The following is a 10502-nucleotide window of genomic DNA, read 5'->3' as shown; positions in this document are numbered from 1 at the left end:
GTCAGTAGCCTGTCCACAACCAACCGGTTCTTCTTGCCTACCGCACTTCCTAGTGCTACTGACCTCAAGTTTCCTGGATTCACTGGCCGTTCCCCCCTCCCTTAGCACATAACACCATATATGGCCTTAAACGCTCTCCACTGATCCTATTGGTCCGTTCTCCTTAACCACCCCCACCCCCCTGCCTACTTCGTATACAGCAGCACCTTTCACTGCCTATCACTACAGCTACTGCACTCTGCATTCCAAGCCATTCAACTGCTCTGAAGATGGAGGCGATACGTTCCTCTGAAACGTCGGCCAAAACGAAGAATACACGACGCCTAAACCCAGAAGACGACTTTCTTCAAATGTAAACTAGTTGAAAGGAAGTGATTGTGACTTAAGTGAGGTACTACCCCTGTATTTGCCTGGTAGGTCTGAGGAATACCACGCTGACATCAATGAAGATGCCTGATTTCCCGGTTGAGTTTCTCCGAAATGGGCACCTCTACAGGTCCACAGTGCTGACTGTACACCAAACTGCTCGGAGCTTGAGTTCTCTGAAATATTGCATCCTGGGAAGCATCTTGTAAAGGCCTGAATGAGTTTTACTCAAGGATACTGCTACCAGAATTTTGCTGTCTTTATATAATTTTTGTAATAAACATGTAAGAAAATTTCTTTTGCAGCATCAAATTTTTATGAAATTCCGTTAATGGTTAATTATAATAGTAAAATGTACCCTGGTTGTAAAATGCACTACTTGAAAGGATGGGAACTTTTATCTGCGTGCGGCTGGACTGAATTATGTATTTTGGCAACAGAAGTAGTGGGATGCAAGATGGGGAAGATTGAGAATCATTGAGTTAATCGACATCCTCTGCGAAGGAAATTATGATCACTTTGGAATTTCGGTAGTTCTGATTCGATCTGTCTTAAAATATGTCCACATATTGGTCTGGAGCTGACCTAAAAGAAAACTAATGAGGAACCTCCCACTGGGGAAGGGACTCTCTAACCGTTCCGGCCTCCTTTTCCCATTTTTCACTTTTTATATTTAACACCTTCACCTACCTTGTTCTTATTAATTGCTCTNAGCTTATAGAATTGTACATTCTGATTGCTTCATAAATAAATAAATAAATAGGAAAAAAATATTGGTCTGGACTGTCACAGCCCACATTCCATTAGTCTGTTATGAAAACTTTGAAAGCCATTTTCTCTTAGTCCCCAAATAGATTTCCATCAACGTATTTGCCGGAAAAGGTCAGCACATTCCCTTTTTGTCACGGCCTACCCGATTCCGCGATCAATTACGCGGCTCTTTTCACCTCACAACACTTGATTACCTTCGATTCTTTGATTAGAGACGATTCCGGCATTCAGCGCCTCTAGTGGCTGTGTTCTGAAGTTATTCGCCATAGATTTTAAAATACCTTTCAGATATATCGATCCACGATACGCTGAGATTGTTACTAAGAGCGTATTCTCTGTTGTTACACTGGTACCACGGGCTACACCAGAGTCTTCTCTTGGGGAGGGGGGTTGCCAGAAATTTTGCATACGAACTCCCGTCTAAACAAAATAGTTTTGCTGATCGTCATAGAATTGCACGTTGAAACAGACGGCGCAAGAAACTGTGTTCAAGATAATTTGGTGTTAATATAGGGCATATTTGCTTCCCCTTGCTTTAACTTCGATTCCCCCCACAATAATCTAGGTGTAGGGGGACGTTGCCTAAACCGTCTCCCACCTGCTTCCACTGATATGAGGCTAGAATTATGAAAATATAAGGCAAATTTATCGTCTGGAAAGACCTAATTGCATTATCACATAATTTTTCCGTGTAGAGGCGTGTTAGAATACCTCCACCGTAGCCCTGCTGGTCATGGAAGGCGATGAAAAAGGACCCCGGTACCTGGAGGTATAACTGGGCCACTCTGTCACTGGGGGACATAAATACAGGGACATGGTCCTCCAGGTTGAGGTTTGGACGCAAGGCTGAAAACTTTGCTCTGTAAAAGAAATTATTGTTGCGAAATCCAAAGAAGTAAACACCACATGGTCTACTTCCAGATAACTCTTTCAGAGTCTTCTAAGGCCGTGTCTCTACAACAAAATGGCTGCTTATTACGCATTAAAGCTGATTACATTTCCGGTCTTTTTAATCAGTCGAAGGATAACGGGAATAATTGCCACATATAAAATTAATAAATATTTTATGTCTGCATTAGTACACAAAGCACATTAAATGCCTGTCTTTTCGTGTCTTTGGTAGTGAAGTTACATCAGGCCATATTGTATAAATAGCTTTCGTAATTCTGTTAGTGGTCACAGTCATTCTACGGAATGAGCTATGCTGACTTCGTAAATAGCTGCTGTCGCAGTCAAGTGAATTCATTGCTGGTTGTTAGTCACAATATCAAGCTAGAAAAACTCTCATTTTCATTTAATTTATTGAAAATGAAGCAACATTCCGCCCGCCTCTCACCCCTTTTACTTAACTTTTACTCTAAGTTTAAGGCGTCTAATTACGCTAGCCACAAATTTCGAGTTCCTGATATTAAAATAGCAGTTATGCCAGGAAACTTTAATTTATTTTTCAAGTTTAAAAAGTTTAGTCTATTTACAGAATAACACGAGAAATCCAATTAAAAAGAAAAATATGATGTGAAAAAAATCCCTTTCCAATCATAGCTGGAAACGATCATAGATGTCGTGTAGTTAGTTCCAGGAGAAATCTCGGGTGCCTTAAGACGTCATAACTAATATCTCCAACAGCGACACGTGTAGGAACCGACTTCAGAATGTGCGATGTAATAATTTCCGTTTTAATATGCGTTTAGTATTTTCTCTGAATTTTATACTGAACTAGATAGAACATCTACCTTAGTTCTGATACGCCATATTCCGTTTTCAACCCTTTAATTACTAAATTGAATTTGAAATTAGAATTTAAATAGAGTATAAAATATTTGGGTTGGAAATTCAAGTTCATCTGAAACGATGTGCCATACTAACCATTGATTAAGTACAACCGTAAGTTCAATGCCGATCACAGTGACCGCGCGGTCCAAGTAATGAACTGTTTCGCTGGTTCAAACGCTGGGATTATGGGTTCGAATCCTACTTCAGCCATAGATGTGTGCGTGCTTTTATTCTGTGTTTGTGTAGGTAGCGGCCTTGCGACGGGCTGATCCCCCGTCCAAGGAGTCCTACAATCTGTGTAAAAGATCAAGAAACTGGAAAGGAAGCCAAGGTCCAACGAAGGGCTGTAGAACCACAGATAGATAAGTAGATAGATAGATAGATAGATAGATAAAGTACAGTTGAAAGCACGAAAATTATTTCCAGAACTGCTCTATAAGCCTGCAACCCGGCCTATACATTAAAAAAGGACGAAATAAATTTTGGTAAGGGTACCACAGGGATATTTCTACATTTACCGGCTGCAACTTTTAATCGAAATTTCTTCACTCAGAAGAACTCTTGGATGTATCGAGCAATCAGCCTTACTTCTTCATCGGCTCTACAGCCCTCTAACAGCCTTCGTTTTCCCTATGNCATCTTCAGGGTTGAAGAAGTATAAGTAAATCTGCAAGCGACAACACCGTGAGACACGGTCAAGCAGACTGACTGCTTGACCGTGTCTCACGGTGTTGTCGCTTGCAGATTTACTTATACTTCTTCAACCCTGAAGATGGGGGCGATACGTTCCTCCGAAACGTCGGTTAACACCACATATACACGGTGCCAAATCCCAGAAGACTGCTTTCTTCAAGTTATTTATTTCATTATTCCTTTGATACATTTATCTCCTTTCCTTTCGCATTTTGTATTCATTTTCCATCCATTTCATGTGTTTGTCCTGTCGTCATTCATTTTTCCATATCTTAGCAACAGTAGAAGACAGTTTAGAATTCCCCGTATCCTGGCAGAGGGGCTACAACGGAGAGCTGTGTTTTCCCAGCGGGTGGTCCGACTGATACGTTGTGGCATTACCCGTATCCTAGCAACCGCATTGGCGTTTTCCCGAGGGCGATCGGTTAAATTGCTCTTGGCTCTCACCAGCAGAGTCATTCTTGATTCTGAGTCTAGGGAGTTGCTTCTTATATACAGGGTGATTCATTCGTCGGCCCCCGTTTAATGATCTTAAATCACGCATTAACGTACCTCTGAAAACCAAACGTGGCGAATAATATACTTTGGGTAAATGTGGACATAAATGGGTTGAAGAAGTTATAGTGTATTTGGATTTTGTGTTTGTTTTCGCGTCGCTTTACCAGTAGAGCGAATCAGAGTCAGAGTTGCTTTACGACTGGCGATTTACCGCCAATCAATTCTTCTTGGCGACAAGTCCATTGTATCTCACGACAGTCATTTTTTTCAACTGAATATTTGCTTTCATAGTCCTTATGTAATATATTCTATGACGAGAGGATACGTAGTTTACAATTGCTGCTGGTCCTCGCCAGCGCAGTCATTCTCAAGTCCGAATCCCGCGGGAATCGTGACCACATTTTACTGTCTCAAATTCGAGACTCCCCCAACCTGGAAGTCCAGGAAACTCTATTTATATCCCCCAGGAACAGGGTGGACTAGTTATACCCCTGGGCAGTATGTTCCCTTTTCGTCACCTCCAACAACTCGCAGGGCTACGGTGGAGGTATTTGACTCCGCCTCCACACCGGAACAATAGAGCGAAGAACAACGAATAACCTTTAAACATTCCGTCCTTACCTCGGTGAAAACATATTATTTAATTGTTAGGAAAATTGCTAGCAGATTCTATTCTGGGAGCCAAAAGATAACTTCTATGAAGTTTACATAGTGTTGAGAAGAATAAACTTTAAAATCGTTGAATCTGAAAATATGTTCCGTTTTTGACTCCCCGCAGGTGCTTTCAACAACAGTGACGTGAAGCAGTGAGGGAGTTGGCACCAGACTGTCGACATTGACGCGACTGTAAGTATTCAAAATCAGTTTTTGTGACACATACATTACGTTGTCGTTGAGAGAAGCAGTGTGTAAATGTTCATTTGAACCAGACTATCCCGGGGCTAGGTGGATGTCTCAATAGATGAAACATGGAGTCAGGGAAACGATTTGTTTACATGTAAATAAGAGAGCGCTCATCGGCTTCTTCTGATTCAAATAGCGGATATTCGAGGGACACCGACTCAGAAGGGGCACGCGGTAGCGTAGTGGATTGAGATATTATGCTACAAGCCGGGAGGTCACGGGTTTCGATTCCTGATGAGGTCACTGGATTTTTCAAATGTCCTAATCCCTTGGGTCGACTAAGCCTCTAACAGAAATGAGTACCAGGAATCTTCCTGGGGTTAAAGGGCGGCCGACTCGTAGGACTGACAACCTCACCGCCATCTGTGAACAGTTTGTCTAGAAAATGTGGGAGCCACTTTACAACCCTATGGGCCTTCACGGCCTCTTGCAAGGATAGCTTTACCTTTTTACCGACTCACATCGCAACGGAACGTCAAAGTCGACAGATTGGCATTCCTGCCTTATATTCATGAGATTTCGGGTTTATATCTCGGCCAGGAGATGGGCTATCCTCACAGATGTTTCTAGTGGATATTCCCAGTCTCTCTAGGAAGATGTCACGAGACAGTACAGCTTAATAGAACTATCTGATACAACTGAGGGCAGAACCTGCCCTAGTATCGCTTCCTGCATCTTGAATTTCACATGAATTCAGAAGGCGTTGAACCCGAGGCCCGGAGGAGTCAGTGCCTATTGGCCTGAGGTATTGCGTGGCCTATTTTTTTTCTCTGTCCCACAGAAAATTCATTTTACGAATGTCAAATAAAAGTCGTCATACAATATGCTAGCCTCTGCTTTGTGCTGTGTAACAAAATTGGAATCGAATTGAAGAAAAAAAAGGGGGAACAAATATGACGCAGAACATACTCACACAAACAAACAAGCAAACAGACAGACACACACACACACACACACGTGGCGTGGGCGAAGAGAAATATATATATATATATGAAGGTATTTTGCTAGGTCAAATATCATTTACACACATTGGAAGAAATCCACTTACTATAGAAGTCTGTATAAAGTTGTTGCCATGGAGATGAACATTCAGTTACTGAGAAATTCGTTTTTCTTTTGCTTCGTTTGAGTGAGAGTACGCGGCAGCGCCATTCGATATTAGAACAGTTGAAATACGTTATCTCACGCCAAAGAACAAATGAAAAGCTTGAAACATACTGGAAGTAAAGTGGGGAAAAGTGATTTAAGAATTTAGACGCTAGTTTGAACAAATTGTGCTCCATCGGAATATCTTTTCATTAATGGAGAGTTTAGTTAAAATTTATCCACTGTTACTGAGCTCAGGCACTAACAGGTGCCTGACAATTAAGTTCACAATCTAAGCAGGCCTAGATAGATAAACTGAATAGTATTATCATAGGCGAAGTGACGGTAACACGTAGTGTGCTTAGTGTTCACCCTCGTTTCGGAGGAACTTACTCCCTACATTTCCAGGGTCGAAGAATAAACCAAGCAAGCAGAGTGTGTACCAACTTTTCAGATGAACCATTGCGTCCATCTTCAAGGTAAAATCAGGAAGTTCCTTCTAAAGTTTGTTGTCTGTACCCCTCTACCTTGTATTCGCGAAGTGAACGCTTTCAGTCATGACCAAGACAACGACTATTGTGACTGAAGTTTTTTATTGTTTAACTCAATCTCTTTAGGCAAATTTAGGGATCATGTATCAAGCTGAGTCCCCCATTACTTCTTTTCAGTTCTTTCCAATTTACTTGATATTTTGTATTTGGGAATAATTCTTTAAGTAAGCCAGAAACAAAGTAAAGGAATACAAGGCGTTATAGCCAAGAAGCACGTAGTACCTAGCGCTAACATTCACGAGCGTGAGAACCCAAGAGCCCACGCTCCAGTTGTTTTTGCGCCATCTTGCCGAGCACGATGGCTCAGGCGGTAATACATCTTACCTACATTCTGAAAGTGCCCGATCTCTGTCAGGACACCGAGTGTTATGACTGAGGTTTCTCATAATTTTCGTTAGTTTATCTAGGTAGATTCCTATATAATATCTTAAATTAGGCCACGACCACTTCATACCACATTATTCCAGTTCAACATTCTCTGATAATTCTTACATTAGACATACATAGTCTAAGATAATGTGGAATGTCTGCTGAAAACTAGAATTATGAAGCCAGTAGAGATAGGCGTTGGTAGGGAAAGGCATGGCGATCACGCCCGTTGTTAGGCAATAGATCAGTAGCGGTCACGTGATCGCCGGGACGGACACGCACGCAATAAAGAAAGAGATGTTTTCTGAGCGGTCTCTGACGGAGCTACAAGTATATAACGAGGGCTAGCTACTATTACGAGAGTCTTGAGACGGCAGTTAGAAAAGTAGGGGGTTGGTATGAGATGTCCGCCAGCCTGCGAGAATATCAACTCGGGAGCAGAGGAACGTCCATTGTTGGAAGATGTTACCAAGCAGAGCAGTGAAGACCGTGACTGAGAACACTAATCTTTGTGTCATAGTGATTTGTAAAGTGTAGCCACGAGTTGTGAAATGTCCAATAAATTTGATTAGCAATCCAGACATCGTCTAGAGTAACTCCATCACGTGACAGTACTAACAGCGTCGTTAAATCATTAAAGAAGCATCATTGCCTTCTGTTCTGAATCTTTGTCATCAAAACAGATGGGCTGAGCCCTAGCTCAGATGATTAGTCTCCGGCTTCCCACAGCGTCGGCCTTGGTTTGATCTCAGGTCGAGTAATTTGGGATCGGAGGCCGCGCCACAGCTCAAGCGGTTAGTCGCTGGCCTCCCACCACGGCGGCCCGGGTTCGATCCCGGGTCTGGTCAAGTGGGATTTATGGTGGACAAAGTGGCGCTGGGGCGGGTTTTCTCTGAGTACTTCGGTTTCCCCTGCCAATCTTCATTCCACCAAATTCTCCATCATCATAATCACCCGGGGCAGGCTACAATAGACCAATCAGTGGCCGCCGTGCCGAGTGGACCTAGTTGGACTCCACCTCCCACTAAGCGAATCTGAGATCTGTGGTGAACAGAGTGGCAATGGGGGCGAAATTTCTCCTAGTACTTCAACTTCCCCTCCCAATTCTCATTCTACGGGCTGCTCCACATTAATTAAACCTGCCACCCGACACTGTGTAGTCTCCATACTGACAGCGTCGATAAGTAACCCACATAAAAAGGGAAAACAGAATTTTGTTTTTAATTTACGCCACCTAACGCGCACGTTCGTGTCGTCATACCGATGAGCGCTTTCATATTCCGCCGGCCGCGCTATTGTCACGATAATTAGAATTGCAGCAACCTTTGACACAGAGATATTGATAATTGGCCCATAACTCTACTATAAAAAATACTTCCTCTGCGCCGAATATTTAAAATCTATTCTCTGAGGTAATGCGCTGTAGGCTGCGTGATATTCTTTGTCCTGCTTCGTTTGATGTCATTAACCGCTAAGCTAATTGCCCGTATTATTCATTGGGAAAAGCTGTAAACTATTAATGCAAGGACATGGCTTCGTGTTAAACATGTATATTAATTAGTGTTATCTCGTTCATTCCAAGCAAATTAATATTCAACCCTCATCAACCTTTCATGTTTGAAAAAAGAAAGGAAGAAGAAAACTTAAGTGAGTTTTTTTGCCCGTTCAAGAGAGGTCATCTCCTGACAGTCTATCTCGATTAGCATTTCCACCACCTTTCGGACGTTCGATAATCGATAAAGAGCTGGCAGACCTACCGAGAAGTAACAGGTCTAAGATGGCGGCAGATAACCCTTTTGTTCAATAAGAGCTGTGATGTTGGTGGGACTTACTAGCTAAATACGGGTCCGACCTATAGGGCTATGGTGTAATTGCATAACTGCAGTTTGTAAGAAAACAGCGACTGTCTTTTCTAGGCGTGATTCAGGTAAAATGAACATCTACATGGCTGTGATATTACTGGTCATTCACCACATTTCTAAGCTAAGAAGTCATTAATTTCTTGCTCATGAGTCCACTAAACTCTACGAGCGATCTACGGGGTCCTAATCATCCTGGCTCTTCACTGTAATTAGAAAATAAAACCGGTGAAGTTTTCCTTCTGCTTAATTAATTAATCTCCATATCATGAAGATGTCGGCATTAGCTGCAGGTGAGTGATGAGCTTCACGTAACGGCCGCTCTACTTCCGGGTATATATCCCGCGATATCCATGGTATAAGAGGTTGGGTGGGTCCCAGAGCCAGTCTGAACGCTGTGGAGAAGAAAGAAATCTCTATCTCGTGTCGGGAATGGAATCCTGACCTTCCAGTCCGTAGCCCGTCGCTATACCGATCGCACTCTCCCTAAAAGCAGTAATGTCTGATTACCGTGATTCGGATGAAATGAACAAGCTCTCACTGGGGCCGTTAGGTAACTAATCTTCTACTGCATGTCGAAATTCGGTAGCTACTCAGTCTGCAGTGCGCATGACGTGTCTGCCTAAAGTACTCGTAGATGAATCACAGCGTTATACTGCAGCATCCTGTTGCACTGTGAATTCCAAATTGGCACTCCCACTTCTCGCCGTCCCTGTATTAAAATTCACACCTCAAAATCATTCGTCTCTCTTCCTATTGTTCGAACACTGCACATTTCGGCCCAACTGGCTGCCATCATCACGTGCACAAGTTGTAGGGGAAACTGATGCTGCACGCTGCTACACTTTGCATCTTAAAGGTGTAAAATGCTTATAAATATTTTAAAATTGTTTTTAAACTATCATGCCATGCACAGCGGTTGCTAAGCAATGACGCTTGCGTTGTCACACTTGGTTGAATGTGGGCAGTTCCCACAGGAGTATAGGGGATTGGATGTATAGATCCACATTTTCTTGGCCTCGGCAAGAGACCATGCCATGATTAATTTGTTATACGCAAGTGTTGTGGCTCTGGGGAATCTCTTATATATATAATAATGGGTTGCATTACTGTTTTGTTGATGAAGTGAATATTATGTTATATACTGTTGCTCTATCACTATAGTCGTAATATTAGTTACATTTTGTTGGTGTCTTGGTGTTCCTTTGGTGCTGCGTGTGGCTATTCTGAATGATTCGTGTAGTGGTTGTTTCTATATGGGGGGTTAGGGTGTGTGTATTGTTAACTGGTATTCATTTCCTGCAGTGTTCTGAATATTGGCTTATGCGTATCAATGTTCGTGTCATTCGTATATAAGTTATTTTTACTTATTTTGAATATGTGGTATTTTTCTAATTTGTTTAAGTGTTTCCATTTATTCTGTGTATCTGTTATGGTCCTGTATCCATGCCCCGTGTTTAATATGTGACTTTTTGTAGTGTTAGGGGGTGGGACTAAGTCCCTTTCACTGCGGCCACTTCTGGCCTATTGTACCGGCCCCAGATGATAGGTGAGGGTGATTGTGGAGCAATTGGTGGAATGAAGATTGGCAGGGGAAATCGAAGTACTTGGAGAAAACCTACCCCAGCGCCAC

General features: G+C 42.5%; 1 protein-coding gene across 4 annotated transcripts in view; it reads left to right on the top strand.

Moving 5' to 3' along the window:
- The window catches only part of LOC111863878, a 478046-nt gene that overhangs the window by 379189 nt on the left and 88355 nt on the right, over positions 1 to 10502 (top strand). For all 4 annotated transcript variants that reach the window (XM_033751255.1, XM_023850660.2, XM_033751257.1 and 1 more), the window contains one exon: positions 4880 to 4947. The gene's annotated coding sequence lies outside the window, so the exon portion shown is untranslated. The remainder of the gene's footprint in view (positions 1 to 4879; positions 4948 to 10502) is intronic.

The sequence above is a fragment of the Cryptotermes secundus genome, unplaced genomic scaffold, assembly GCF_002891405.2.
Source record: "Cryptotermes secundus unplaced genomic scaffold, Csec_1.0 scaffold171, whole genome shotgun sequence".
Taxonomy (NCBI): Eukaryota; Metazoa; Arthropoda; class Insecta; order Blattodea; family Kalotermitidae; genus Cryptotermes; species Cryptotermes secundus.
This window is presented reverse-complemented; position numbering and strand designations above follow the sequence as displayed.